The following is a 16592-nucleotide window of genomic DNA, read 5'->3' as shown; positions in this document are numbered from 1 at the left end:
TATCCTCCTGATGAAGGAATAACGTTACTGTAGTTTATCACACAGGCAATCTAAATGCATTCCTATGTATATTAAAAAGTTTAATTGACACTTCACTCAATTATAAGATAAACTTCTTTTTCATCAAAATGTATTAGACAGGGCTTCCCTGGTGGCGCAGTGGTTGAGAGTCTGCCTGCCGATGCAGGGGACACGGGTTTGTGCCCCGGTCCGGGAAGATCCCACATGCCGCGGAGTGGCTGGGCCCGTGAGACATGGCCGCTGAGCCTGTGCGTCCGGAGCCTGCGCTCCGCAACGGGAGAGGCCACAACAGTGAGAGGCCTGTGCACCGCAAAAAAAAAAAAAAAAAAAAAAAAAAGAAGTATTAGACAAGTCAGAGGTATCAGTCCTGCTTCTTTAAGTTATAATTTGAAATGAATATGCATTGTGATTTCTTTTTAATTTTATTTATTTTTGGCTGCATTGGGTCTTCGTTGCTGCGCGCGGACTTTCTCTACTTGCGGCAAGCAGGGGTTACTCTTCCTTGAGGTGCACGGGCTTCTCATTGTGGTGGCTTCTTTTGTTGCAGAGCACGGGCTCTAGGCATGCGGGCTTCAGTAGTCGTGGCGCGTGGGCTCTAGAGAGCAGGCTCAGTAGTTGTGGCGCACGGGCTCAGTTGCTCCGTGGAAAGTGGGATCTTCCCAGACCACAGATCGAATCAGCGTCCCCTGCATTAGCAGGCAGATTCTTATTGCCTGCCATTGCGCCACCAGGAAGTCCCTGCATTGTGATTTTAGTCTCCGGTGAGTTCTGCATTACTGCTCTTGCCATATGAACACCAGGAGCTTTGTTGATTGTCCAGTTCACTTCTGGAATAATCACTATACAACCAACTTCTGGCTTTAAATCATTTTACATTAGAATGCCACACAACTGTCTAAAACATCAAAGAGAAGAAAGGAATTATTCTGCAAAAACATTTTGTATATTTTTAGTTAGGCTTAGTGTAACTCCAGATTGAGAAGCTTTCTAACATTTCACATAGTTGCCTTTCTTTGCAGACTCTGTATGTGTATGTGTGCATCAAATAACGAATGGTAATATAAAGTAAATTGCCTTTCTTATGGTCCAATGTTAATTAAAACCAAACATCCCTTCCACAATGCAGCTAATGTACATTAATTATTCTGTCTTGTGCAGATGTGACATGAGGGAACATGCAATTATTAACGGGAAAAAAAGTACACATTGTAACAATAATTGTCCGCAATGTGAAATACTATTGCTTTTCCCCTATGAGTAACTTGAATACTTGCCAAATAATCCTCTCTCCACCATTTAAATAATGTAAATTGTTCTTTCACAATAATATATACTTAGAATTACCTTTTTATAGAGTTTAACTGGAACATGTTTATTTCCATTTACCTTCCTTCCACAGTTTTAAACAATGCAAAAATCACAATAAGTTTTTAACGTTTTCTACTGGCATAAATTTAAACATAAAAAATGAGTGTTATTTTATAGAAGAAAGAGCATTGATAGCAGTCATAATTAACTTTGAATGCTACCCTTTTCTCTTTAAACTTGAGAAAATCTTTTTACTTTTCAGAGATTATTAAGTTGAAATACGAATACCTACAAGGGTAGTAGATGGAAAGTGCTTGTAAAGATTATAAGATAACATGTATAAAGTGGCCAAATCACAAATGATCTTTCCCAAATTGCTCTGTTATTAGGAACAGAAATTAAATCCATTGAGATAAATTTAGATTTTCAGATATCTAAACTCTCAATCTCAAATTATCTTTATCTGTCTTTTAAATCCTTTACCAAAGGACATTTTCTCTGCTTCTAAATAAAATTATATGATAAACATTTGAGGACCTCAATCAAATGCTGATACATCAGAAAAAGAAACTTTCTGAAGGACAACCACTGTCTCCCAGAGACTTTGTGTTCCCTCCCCAAAGGAGAAACTGGTGTTCCCCAAAGTGATGATGAAAAGCATGACTGAAAGGCAGAAATACAGCAGAGACCATTTTCGGCCCAGCACTGGTAGAGTAGATGAAAATGGTATGATGAAAGGTACTTGCAAACATGGGAAAAGAAGGATATAAGGATTTAATGGAGGTTGTACCTATATTGTGGAGGAGAGAAAATGGCTTGCTGAGAAATCAGTATTTAATTGGTGGACTACAGAAAAACTTTAAAAGATTTTAAGTGGAGAATTGATCAAATCAATAATTTATAATAAAATGTTGGTATCAACACATTTACTGATGGAATTCCTCTGAAAGATATGTCTAACTTTGCCTCCATAGAGTTAGTCTATACAAAGGTTTTCCGAAAAAATTTTTTGCCAACATTTACAAAATTGGACATATCACAATTACAAAGTGCAGACTTATGACTTTTTTAGGGTTTATTTGAATTCAGAAGATACATAAACAGAAAGCATAAATTCCTACTCAGCAATTGTAGTAGGTTTACAGATAAAGACTTAGTATCATATTTTGAGACACTGGAATTAGCAGCTGTGGCTCCCTCTCCTCTGCATTTATGCCTTCCACCAGTACATTTCATTTATCCATGGCTTTGGTATATCTGAGACAGCTGAAATCTAATAGCTGTATCCCCATTCCTAGAATATATCCTACCCCATATAAGTCCACAAAGTACCTTCAACAGTCCAATACGTTTGTGCATCACAGGATTTTCAGTACAGGCGTTCTTTGTTTTACTACACTTCGACTCATTGAAGGCTAGATGACGGTTAGCATTTTTCAGCAATAAAGTTTTTTTTTTTTTGGCGGTACGTGGGCCTCTCACTGTTGTTGCCTCTCCCGTTGCAGAGCACAGGCTCCGGACGTGCAGGCTCAGCGGCCATGGCTTACGGGCCCAGCCGCTCCATGGCATGTGGGATCTTCCTGGACCGGGGCACAAACCCGTGTCCCCTGCATTGGCAGGTGGACTCTCAACCACTGCGCCACCAGGGAAGCCCAATAAAGTATTTTTTATTTAAGGTGTGTACATTGTTTTTTTTTTAGACTTAATGTTCTTGCACACTTAATAGACTATGGTACAGTGTAAACCTAACTTTCATATGCACTGGGAAACCAAAACATTTGTGTGACTTTCTTTAACTCGATGTTTGCTTTATTGTAATGGTCTGGAACCAAACCTGCAATACATCTGAGGTATGCCTGTTCTATTATCCACATAAGTTGATAAAATGTTTATTTCAAGTCTATTTTCTCAGGCAATTGTTCTGGTTAACAATAAGCGAGAATGTTTATGGATTAAAAAATTTAAGTTTAGAAGTCAAACTTTATATTTGATTATGCCTTCATATTTATTATTTTAAAGAAAGTTTAAATTCATTTCTTGTATTATGAAAGGAGAGGGAAAGACTCTCATTTAAAAGTTGTATACTCAAAGAATGCTAATTTATTACATTGATGAGTTATAATAAATTGTGTCTACATGTTTATTTAATTTCACTTCATATTTAAATATATGAATATTTATTTTATCACTATAGTAAAAAATTTTGCGTTAATTACTTTTTGATTATAATACATAATAATTTAGCTAAATGAGTGTCTCTGTATGAACGCACTTGATTAGGCATATATGTGTCCTTGATCATAAAAATAGGGGGTTTTTGGAAGCTTGGAGGTGCATAGCTGAGACGTTTAGAATACTACCGTTTTGACACTGTTGGGGTTATGTGATTGATTTCTGACTAACTATAAGGTAAAGTCAAGGGAAAGGCAAAAATGAAAAAGGACACAGATGGGCATGATGCTCCTGCTGGCTGGAAAATCAATTCCTGGCACTTGAAGGGAACAAAGGAGGAGAAGGGATTTCCATATCTTAGAGACATGCTGTGTCAACCAGAAGCTCAAGAAAACACAGGTGGTATAAAAGTAAATCTTTCTGGATTTTGTAACTTTCAAGTTCTAATTTGGTAGGTTTGCACCAACTGTTTACATAGCCATTGAGTCAGGCCCACAAGCTTAAAAATAATTATTTGCTCTCCGAAATAATTTCATAAAATAAACCAAGTCTTCAGCCTTTAAATCAAAAAATAATATAGTGTTAAAATTATGCCATTGCTAAGTGTTCATGTACAGTCTGTAGAATTAAGGCTTTCTGCTGGTAGTTTTGTTGTTTTGACCCAGGATACCAGGAACATCTCACCAATCACCTCTGATGGTCCTCACTTGAACACACACACACACGAAGAGATGGATATACAAAAGAAACAATATACAAATTAAAATTCCAGGGTATTAGCATATAAGCTAAAGTCACACCATGAAACAGGTCTGGTAAAGGCTGTGATGCAGAACATAGTTTAATGGAAGCCCTTACTTTCCTTGTTTCTTAAACTTGGGCTTTATTTGCTTCATCTGCCTCCCTAACAGGAATCAAAGTAGCAGGGCAAGTGAGATCATCAGATATGTACAGCCAACAGCCCACTTAGGCAAACCTTAACCATACCAAAGTGGATGGTACACAAAGGAAATGGAAAATATGAAAGAATGGAGGAAGCACCACAGCTTTAGCACAATGATCTCACCTTCTAAAATATATCACCCTATCAATGCCTTGGACTCAAGCAATTTGATCTGTAGCTTCTCCTCTACAGGAAGTGCTGGGGGGCGGGGGCAGAAAGAAGGAAGTAAAAGCATTATTCTAAGCCTTCTTTTTGCCCCTCTACCCTCATACTGCCTGTTTCTATTCATTTTATAAGTTCTGTTTATGTCTTAATAGATTAAAATTAACTTCCTAGAATCATCAGCACACAGACTATTTGTATCCAGGTTTATAGATATTAAGTATATCCTCTGAAAGTGTTCTGTTTCTAAACAAAAGGAAAATGCATTTCAGAAAAAGGCCATTAGTGAAAAGATACAAAACTTTAGCATTTTGCCATCTCATTTGGAGATGCAGTTCTGGACTTTAGGAATTTCAAATTACTCCTCTGATTCGCAGACAAAGCAAAGTTCAGTGAGGCAGTATTTTCATTAAGAAACAGTTAACTCAGTAATGGTCTGGGCCAACTGGAGAATGAAGAAAAGCAATTTAAAAGAGCACAGGATCTGTTTTAAGAATAATCACTTGTTCACCATATAAAATGAATAATTTAGATGGCCATTAGGCACAATTATTATAGGTGGGCAAAGGCAAATGGAAAATTGTATATTTTCATGGTTGCTAATTGCATCTTGGTTGAGGAAGAGAAATTCATGCATTTGCTGAATTGAACTACCATATTAAGACAAAACAACTATTTGGTTGCTTGTGAACTCATCAGAGTTTTAAATTACACATCGATCTATCTTTTTTCTAGTTTTTAACATTTTATTATGTAAAATTATATAAATACACCAAGCATCCAGATTCAACAATTAATAAGTCACAGCAAATACTGTTTCACCTAAATCCCCACCCAATTTCTCTAATTACCCCAGATTATTCTGATTAAGATTTATACGTCCAATCATTTACTCTGTAAATTTTTATATTGATTTATCCTTATGTTCAGTTTTGATACCAATTCTGAGTTCTCATTTTTTTCCCAAATGACTGAAGCAAAGGAAGTGAGCCACATTTAACAACATATATCACCACACAGCTTTTCTTTTATGAACACACTGTTGTGGCTGATTCATGAGATAAAGGTATTGAACATATTTCAGGCTGCCTCAAGTGATTGTCATCATTATTTCTGTATATTACTTATAAAGGGGCTCAATGAATGCTTGTAGAATGAGTTCAGAGAATCTATAATTTATGACCAATTACTCTCATAAAATTCATGTCAATATTACATAAGAAAAAACACTCAATATAAAAGCTATAACAGTGTCTACCACATATTGTCAGAATTAAATTTGACAGTGCCTATACAGCACTTAACAAGTCCTGACCCGTGATGTACTATTAAATATTTGACCTTAATAATCATGTTGTTGTTTGTTATTAAAAGTGATTTTGTAATAGTAAGCACAAAGGAATGAGGATCTGCAAACTTTTCTGGGGCAGACTTGCCCACCTCATCATTCATGGAAAAAGAACCCTTCAAAACCTTAAAAACACTTTAGAGCTTAGATTTATTTCTTCTGTGCCAATGGTACCAAAAATAGCCTATTACCCACTATATTGATACTTCAACCACAGTGGTAGAACTTTAGTTTTTTTTCTCAGTGCAGGACCTTCAAATACTCTGGATATCAACTATGTAAATATTCTAAGAGTGATGATCAATAGCTATTGCTCTCTTCCCCTTGAAAATTTGCCTAGAATCCCACTAATTAGTGAGGCAGTATGCTCTTGCTCTAGAGCTCTAATCTCTACATATAAGAGTGTCACCTTGGGAGAGAAATTGGACAGAGAAGCGGGAGGGTGAATATAGTTCATTACTACGAAAAGTACGTCAATCGATCTAGAAAAATTATTAAGAGAAAACAGAATTGAAATTTTGGTTAAATATTTCAGTAGCATAAAGTATGCTCTCCCCTGCAAGATAATGGACTCTAACACACATGAAATAATTTGACAACTATGTTACACTAACTACTTTAGTTCCAAAATATAAATGTGGTATTAAAGTACATAATTAAAACTTAACTTATGGAGAGTTCTCCAAAGAAGACATACAGATGACCGAAAAGCACATGAAAAGATGCTCAACATCACTAATTATCAGAGAAATGCAAATCATAACTACAATGAGGTGCCACCTCACACTGGTCAAAATGGCCATCATTAAAAAGTCTACAAACAATAAATGCTGGAGAGGGTGTGGAGAAAAGGGAACCCTCCTACACTGTTGGTGTGAATGTAAATTGGTACAAACACTATGGAGAACAGTATGGAAGTTCCTTAAAAAACTAAAATAGAACTACCATATGATCCAGCAATCCCACTCCAGGGCATATATCTTGAGAAAACCATAATCCAAAAGGATACATGCACCCCAATGTTCACTGCAGCACTATTTACAATAGCCAAGACATGGAAGCAACCTAAATGTCCATCGATGGATGAATGGATAAAGAAGATGTGGTACATATATACAATGGAATACTAGTCAGCCATAAAAAGAATGAAATAATGCCATCTGCAGCAACATGGACAGACCTAGAGATTATCATACTAAGTGAAGTAAGTCAGACAAAGACAAATATCATATGATATCACTCATATGTGGAATCTAATTTAAAAAAAAACGATACAAATGAACTTATTTACAAAACAGAAGCAGACTTACAGATATCAAAAACAAACTTATGGTTACCAAAGGGGAAACACTGTGGGGAGAGATAAACCAGGAGCTTGGGATGAACACACACACACTATTGCATATAGGATAGATGACCAACAGGGACCTACTGTATAGCACAGGGAACTCTACCAATATTCTGTGATAACCTATATGAGAAAAGAATCTAAAAAAGAATGACTATATGTATATGAATACCGGTATCACTTTGTTGTACACCTGAACCTAACACAACATTGTAAATCAACTATACTCTAATAAATTTTTTTAAAACTTTATCTATAAAAAATATATAATACACACAAGAATTATATAAGACTATATGTGATTATAAATGGGGCCACAATAAAAATTAGTGGTCCTTAACTGAAGTATGGTCAGAAATCATCTCCAGAAATTGTGATTATGTAACTCTGACCTAGATCCTCAAGAATTCATACGTTAAAAAATGTCTAGAGGAAATTTTGATAAAGACTCCTTGGTGAATGACACTGGTATGAAGACTATGATGTGAGCTGTACATGTTTACAACGTACAACACAGTATATCTGCAAAAATCATCTCCAGAAGAGGTAGCATGTCACTGTATGCCTCCATGGCTTCCCTGACTGGCCTGTCAAAACTATGTATGTGACTAGCACATAACAAGCACTAAATTAATATTTGATTAACTTTTTATTTATTTTGATTAACTTTTTATTTATGAAGCAATGAAAGAGAAGTTAGATTTTATTGAGTCTGTCAAATAGAATATCAGAGAAAACTGACCAAATATCATAATTCACAGTGAATTAAAGAAAAAAAATTCATTAAGCAAATGAGAGAGCAAAAATCTAAGGCTCAGGTTTATTGCATGAGATGTACTGAGTGTAGGTGAAATCTAGAGCATGGAGACTCAAGGTAGGACCAGAAAAGATACATAAATGTTTTCCATGGATGTATATATATTATTTTAAGAGGTCTTTCTGGAAACATTGTTAAAAATTAATCTAAAAAGTGACTTCTGCTATTCAGATCGGAATAAAATCTTCATTGTATATTAGAAACTCAACATTTCTCTCAAACTATTATGAAAGTTGCATTAATTATTTTAGAAGGCCAACATATATGTCAGAGATTTTCTCTTAGTATATTTGTTCATTATATGCTTGGTTTGTGTGTCCTTTTTAATCAAATGACCACAATAACTGTCAATATAGTACCTAAATATATTACCTGCCATGTTAATCAGAATATGCTAAACTTTATCATATAACATTTTCACCTAATATTCAATACACTTAAAAAAATTTTTTTTTAATTATAGCTAACTTGAATAGCTTACATCTTGCAGCACGTTAGGTTCTGTATTGCTTCAGTACTAAATTTTGGTGTGCCCTAAGTGCTCAATTTTACAACGAAATGAAAACACCATAGAAAAACAGTCCTATTACTGTGGGAAATGTGCCAACTACTGTATGTGTAGTTTCTGCCTAATACTCTAAGGAACAAGATTTATCTCCTGGTCTGAGACCTCTTCCAAATATGGAGATAGAAGCAAGAACCAATTAAATATCAGGCAAATATTTGATCATATTCTGAACCATGTTATTAATAAGCTGAACTGATTTCATTCCACTCTCTTGCTGAGTTGCCTGCATGCCTTAGTCCACCTGGGCATGGTGGAGGTTAGGGTTCATTTTTTAGAGAAATGTATACAATGTTCTTTACTTTCTGTGTTAGTAAACCAATGATAGCCAACGGCAACCCTAAACAGACTTTGTAATTACAGTGGAGCCCATTTTCTGATATCGTCTAATAAATTAGTGAAGAAACCTCAATAAATGTTCAGAGTTCATCCATATTCTTTCAGATATTTGTCTCTAAAGCCTCAGGCAATAAACCAATCAAATTTAAATAATTTTTTAAAAAGCCATTCCAGATATTGCTATGTCCTGACATGCTTTTTTTTTTTTTTTACCTAAAATGCTCCAGGTGTCCATATCTTGAGAACTGTATAAGCCAGTCTTTAATAGAAAGTTTCATTTAGGGGGAAAACAGCATAGGGTAGAAGTGGCAATTTTTTTTCTCCACCCAGGTCTCAGTGAAGAGTGAAAGCTCACTTAAGTGAAAATGAATGTATCATCTGCAAAGACTTTTTTGAGACATAAATATTTTTATTTTTATTTTTTTTTGCGGTACGCAGGCCTCTCACTGTTGTGGCCTCTCCCGTTGCGGAGCACAGGCTCCGGACGCACAGGCTCAGCGGCCATGGCTCACGGGACCAGCCGCTCGGCGGCATGTGGGATCCTTCCCGGACCGGGGCACGAACCCGTGTCCCCTGCATCGGCAGGCAGACTTTCAACCACTGCGCCACCAGGGAAGCCCTCATAAATATTTTTATTAACAAGGCATCAAGGAAGTCAATTTACTGATGATTTATGGATGATCATTTCACATATTTAAGTTAAAGAGACATCTATTAAACACCTGCTAGGGCTGAAGCACTATATTCAGTACTTTAGACCTGCCCCAGGAAAGACTATTATTACAGTGAGAAAACAGAAAAAATATGTAAGCATAGAGGAGGGACTCTTAGCATATCCTGGAAGATTTTAGGATGTTTTTTATATGACCTTTGCCATTAATAAAACCTATCTCAAGTATAAACGTATAATTACCTGTATAAGTTCATTATTTCTAGACTGCAAGGTCCATGAGGATGGTGAAAAAGTCTATTTTTGACAGCTTTACCTCCAGAGTCCAGCATAGTATTTAGCACACAGTAGGTACTCTGTTTGTTAACTAAAATAGCAAGTAATATGAGTTCTGTGTAAGTTGTGATCAAAAGATAAGTTAACATGTCAATCTAAAACTCCCTAACTATCCCTCCCCGCCACCATTTCCCCCAGATAACCATAAGTTCTTTCTCTAAGTCAGTGAGTCTGTTTCTGTTTTGTAAATAAGTTCATTTGTGTCCATTTTTTTTAGATTCTGCATATAAGCGATATCATACAATATTATTTAAAATGGATAACCAACAAGGACCTACTGTATAGCACAGGGAACTCTGCTCAATATTATGTAACAACCTAAATGGGAAAAGAATTTGAAAAAGAATAGATACACGTATATGTATAACTGAATCACTTTGCTGTACACCTGAAACTAGGACAACATTGTTAATCAACTCTACTCCAATACAAAATTAAAAATTAAAAAAAAAAAGATAAGTTGAATTAGCTGGGCAAAAATGTTTGCTGGGAAGGGCGAAGTTGAAGTGAAAGAAAGATGGGGTAGGATATTTGTGATAAGGCTATGTTACACTGAGTGGAGATCACAAGCCAAGGTATGAAGCCTGATAGGTGTGGGGTGCCACATGTGATATAGTTCCAAACAGGGCATTCCTGGAGATGGAAGCTTGAAAGTTAACTAGGGTTTATCCAAAACATGATAGGCTATGTTTCCCTTGGTAAGGAGCTAAAATCCATGCCTGAAGGACAAAGACGGCATAAACTTGCACTAATACTATCACTACCTTCTCAAATAAACCAAACAGGCTTAATTATTTTGTCACTGATCAAAGCACACTTTCATGCTGAGCCAATATGGTCTCTGAACAATGGATTTAAGCCAAAAATAGAAACCTTTTCTGCTGAGCTTGTTCAGGACAAAGAGAGGCTGTACAAGTTTTTCACAAGGGAGTAACAGCATCAAATGTGTGGTTTAGCTTACATTTTGTGTAAGGTTGACAAGAGATACTGCATGCAGTGAGATAATTTATGAAGTAAATCTAATAATTTATATGAAATATAAATAAAATATTCTATATTAAGGAAAAATGCCATGTGGAGCCTTGTTTTGTAACTGTTGATTAATTTATCCATTGCCATTTTGTCAATTTCCTAACATATTTATTTGTTCAGTTTTTATTATTTCTTCCTTCTCCTTTTTACTCCTTTGTAGTAGAACTTATAGTTTATTTTAATTCCATAAGAAATTGTTTTTACTGTTTATATACTCAGTAAGATTTCAAGGTACTGGACTTCCCCTCTAGAAATTGGGTTAAATATTTTAATATCTACAGTCTTTTATATATGGCTTATTTCTTTAAGTCTTCTGATAGAACATTCTCATACTACATGAGCTGCTCTAGATTAAAACAGAGCTTACTTTGGGTATAACTCATTGATTAGTATTTTCTTATGGAAACAAATAAAATACATCCTTTTAAACAAATTCCCTATGATAATTTTCATTTTACTTGTCTGGAGAGAATGAAATATGTTTATTAATATTACCTCCATTTTTAATTATTTTTCTTTATTAAATATAAATCTGCATATATTCTAAAGAAAGGTTTACTATGTGTTTTAACTCTCAGATATAATTAATTAATTTTATTCCAATGCATTTTTCTTTCAGATAGTTTTGATGAAAGGGAGAGCAACTGCCTGCATACATTATTTTTTTCATTTGCAATGTTTAAAAAATGGAGGTGATAGAAAGATATTGTCTTACCAAAATATATCGCACAGAAAACTAGAACCAAATGCCCAAAGACTGTCAAACAAAAGCTGTAAATCAGAGGTTGAAAGTTTGATTTCACAATTTTCTAATATTTACCACTTCACAATCCATCACGAAGTTGTTGATCTAAAAAAACCTAGGATCAGGCATCTAACAGATTGCAGTTTTGTTCACAGTATTTCCATAGCAGTGAGTTTTCATTTTTCTACTTAAAGATTTCCAAATATTCATGCCTAATTATACTAGTACAGTACCATATCATTGATCAAATTTTTTTTCCCATAATCATTTTAATAATAACATCTAAATACTTCAATTTAAGCCTTATTCATTCTTTCCTCAACAAATTTTTCAGTGTCCTTGAATACAATAAGATGCAAATAGTCTGTTTCTTATGACACTTTCACCCACTAACTTTAGCATCATCAATGGATCTTGTATACAATATTTCTTTCTCTGGTATTTGCCTAATGGAAATTTCCTATTTCCATTGTTCCTTCTACATTCTACTTTAAGAAAGACCTGCTCTTCTCCATTATTTTTTCAATTTTTCATTTTTATAAGGAGGATCATGAATATTTATATTAGTCCACAGTTTATCCATAATTTGTATATCCATAATTTATCATAAACTGTTCAAAAATGAATATCGTTATTTATTTTGTTGTTCAAATTGTCCCAGATGTGGCCATTGAGATCTTCATGTTGGTGCTAGTGTCTTTTTTTATGACTTTACCATATTTTTGAGCACTTCATTAATTAGCATCCTGATGTTCTAGGCTTACCTTGTAATTCACCTAACCTCACAAGATTTTTCCAAGGAGCCCTGATTTTTTTTATTGGAAAATAGTATTTAGAAAGCAAGGTTTGGATGGTAGTTGTGCTCACTGCCATTAGATACTGTTCCTACATACGAACATGTACATCTATATATTTCTATGTCTACCCATTTGTGTGAATGTGTGTGTGTGTGTGTGTGTGTGTGTGTGTGTGTGTAATCACATTGATAATTCTCATTCCAATCTATCACTACAGGGATCACTCTAGGCTTCCTCCTTTCCTTATTTGTAATTGTTTTCTCTAATAGTGTGAAACCTGACTGTCATGCACAATATTTTTACTTACTGTAGTGACACACGTAAGTAAAAATGAAGATGTTTCAGAATCACAAATTCTCCTGTAAGAAACAAATTTATTAACTAGAGTTAATAATCAACTATAGGGCTTCCCTGGTGGCGCAGTCGTTGAGAGTCCGCCTGCCGATGCAGGGGACACGGGTTCGTGCCCCTGTCTGGGAAGATCCCACATGCCGCCGTGGAGCGGCTGGGCCCGTGAGCCATGGCCATTGAGCCTGCGCGTCCAGAGCCTGTGCTCCGCAACGGGAGAAGCCACATCAGTGAGAGGCCCACATACCACAAAAAATAATAATAATAATAATCAACTATATTTCAATAAAAATTTTTTGAAAAAAAAATTAATATGGAGTAAGACCAATAATTTGTCAAACCACTGACAGAACGAATTATACTCAGTTACAAAATATTTCAATTATGTCTTCAAATTAATGATTCCTAATAGTATTTTTAATTTAAATAAATATGTGAAGCAAAGGACTTTGAGCCTGTGATTACTTACACATCCTACTCATCTTTAAGAATTTAGCTGAAAAAAATTGGGATGAAAAAACAATAGAGAGATAAATAAATGTAGACACAGGCATACATCATTTTCTTGTGCTTTGCTTCATTGTGTTTTGCAGATATTGTTTTTTTTACAAATTGAAGCTTTGTGGCAACCCTGTGTCGAGCAAGTCAATTGGCACCATTTCTCCAACAGCATGTGCTGACTGCAAGTCTCTCACATTTTGGTAATTATCATAATATTTCAAACATTTTCGTTATTATTACTTTTGTTATGGTGAGCAGTGATCAGTGAGCTTTGATGATACTATTACAATTGTTTTGGGGCACCACCAATCACACCTATATAAAATGGCAAACAATCAACAAATGTGTGTGTTCTGATTGCTCCACCAACAGGCAGTTCCCCCATCTCTCTCCCTCTCCTCAGGCCTCCCTATTCCCTGGGACACAATATTGAAATTAGGCCAATTAATAACCCTACAAATGTTTCTAAATATTCAAGTGAAAGCAAGAGTCACACATCTCTCACTTTAAATCCAAAGCTAGTACTGATTAAGCTTGGTGAGGAAGGCATGTCAAAAGCTGAGATAGCTGCATCAGCTGGAAGCACTGCTTGGAAGGCAGAAGCTTACATGTTTCTCTACAGCAGGGCACCGAGACCACCAGGAGCACGTGAGGAAGAAGAAAAAATGTCTTCTGTCCTCTACTCTGTATCCTGTGTAGAAGGCTCCTGATCATTCTCTCATAGCATTTATGTTCTTCTTCACATACCTGGAGAACTCTATTCTTCGTTCACTTTGCTTTCCTAATAGTTCCTCTAGTGATCACTTTGACCATTTTCTCTTCAGTTGTCCTCCTCGAGGACCTCGTTGTAATTATCTTGGGGGCAGGGCTGCTCTATGAAATATACTGCGGGAGAACTTTCTATGCCAGAATGCCTGTTCAGAAAATCCTTGAAAAATTCTTGGAAGTCAGTCCCAGCCATCTCTGTTTCTGTGTAATTAACAGTGCATTTATTGCTGTTGCCATTTTGGCTGTGGACTTCCCACTTTTTTCCAGAAGATTTGCCAAAACTGAGCTCTATGGGATAGGAGCAATGGATTTTGGAGTAGGAGGTTTTATTTTAGGGACTGCAATGGTTTGTCCAAAGGTTAGGAGAAAATATACAAAAGGGTCCAGACTTTGTTATCTTACAAAGTCATTGTACTCTGTTTGGCCATTACTTTTCCTAGGAATGGGACGATTAGTCATTATAAAATCCATAGGCTATCAGGAACATTTAACTGAGTATGGAGTTCACTGGAACTTTTTCTTTACCTTAATAGTTGTAAAATTGATAATATTAATGCTATTGATTATTTTTTCCCTAAATAAATCCTGGATTGTGGCCATCAGCATTACTGTATTATACCAGCTAGCCTTTGATTTTACCCCACTGAAACAGTTAATTTTATATAGCACTGATGGCCGTGGCACAAGGGTTGGTTTATTAAATGCCAACCGAGAAGGAATAATTTCTACCTTGGGGTACATGGCAATACACATGGCTGGTGTTCAAACAGAGTCATACATGCTTAGAAAAAGATCACACATCAAAGACTGGATAAAAGTAGCATATTGGATTCTACTGACAGCCACTGGCCTCTTATCTCTTTACATAGTTTAGGTAAATGTAGAAGTAGCATCTGGAAGAAAGGCCTATTTAGGCTTTTGTATTCGGATAGTTGCTTCTTGCCTGATCCTTCTTAGTAGTTTATTACTGGGTGATATAATTTGGAGTTTTGCCAAATTTCTAATTTAAGGGGCAGCAGTACCATGTTCTTAGAAACTTATCCAGTCACCTACTGCAAATAAAAAGCATTCAGAATCTCTAGTCTCTGAAGCTGAAAGAAAGGAACGCATTCTTTGTTTAATCACAGCAATGAACAGAAACCAGTTAATTTTCTTCTTGCAGTCAAATGTAACAACTGCCCTAGTCAACCTGTTGGTAGATACATTACACAGCAGTACCTTGTGGGCCTTATTTGTGCTCAATCTGTACAGGTTTACCAACTGCTTAATTATATATGTGCTACACTTGTAAGATAAGACAATAAAATTTTGGTGATCAATACGGGTAGTATATGCTTTGAGCAATATTATATTTTTTCTGTCTAAACGTATATTTTTATTATTTTTTTTGAATTTTTGAATTTTATTTTATTTTTTTATACAGCAGGTTCTTACTAATAAAAACCTAACTGAGAAATATTATTTTAATGAGGAAGAATAAATATAAAATATGAAGAAAATGGGTTTTTGGCAACCCAGGGTTAACTGTATTTCATTATAAAATTAAGTTTCACTCCTACTCTAACAGTAGTGATGCTTAATATTTTAAATGTATCTCAACACTATGTAAAACAAACCAATACCAAAGAAACATAGCCTTGTGACTTGTTAGAATATTTATAAATTTCAGTATATTTTTCTTTTTTAAAAAAATTTTTGTGGAAGTCTAGTTGATTTACAACGTTGTGTTGGTTTCAGGTGTGCAGCAAAGAATCAGTTATACATATACATATATCCACTCTTTAAATTTCAGTATTTTAAAGAAACTGTTGTGTTTACAGTTGCACCACTGGAAGACTGGAGGGTGGGGAGGAGGATTTTTACTTTCCATCTTATATCATGTATTATCATTCTGTATTTTTTATTGTATGTATTTTATAATATTTACATTAAAATATCTCAGTTGTGGAATTGTCACACACACAAAAAAAGCCGAGATAGGCTGAAAGTTAGGCCACTTGTACCAGTTAGCCAAGTTGTTGATGCAAAGGAAAAGTTCTTGAAGGAAATTAAAACTGCTACTCCAGTGAAAATACAAATGAGAAGAAAGTGAAACAGCCTTATTGCTGATATGTAGAAAGTTTTAGTGGTCTGGATAGAAGATCAAACCAGCCACAACATTCCCTTAAGCCAAAACCTAGTCCAGAGCAAGGCCCTAACTCTCTTCAATTCTATGAAGGCTGGGAGAGGTGAGGAAGCTGCAGAAGTAGTTTGAAGCTCATTTTGCTTCATAAGGTTGAAGGAAAGAAGCCGCTTCCATAACATAAAAGTACAAGGTGAAGCAGCAAGTGCTGATGTAGAAGCTGCAGTGGGTTATCTAGAAGATCGAAGAT

The 16592-nt window shown here is 35.5% G+C and overlaps 1 pseudogene; it reads left to right on the top strand.

The window, feature by feature from the left end:
- Positions 1 to 14140: 14140 nt before the first annotated feature.
- On the top strand, positions 14141 to 15535 carry LOC101284287 (phosphatidylinositol-glycan biosynthesis class W protein-like; annotated as a pseudogene).
- Positions 15536 to 16592: the final 1057 nt, after the last annotated feature.

The sequence above is a fragment of the Orcinus orca genome, chromosome 3 (assembly GCF_937001465.1).
Source record: "Orcinus orca chromosome 3, mOrcOrc1.1, whole genome shotgun sequence".
NCBI classification, from domain to species: Eukaryota; Metazoa; Chordata; class Mammalia; order Artiodactyla; family Delphinidae; genus Orcinus; species Orcinus orca.
The sequence above is the reverse complement of the archived record's forward strand: the minus strand, read 5'-3'. Positions and strand labels throughout refer to the sequence as shown.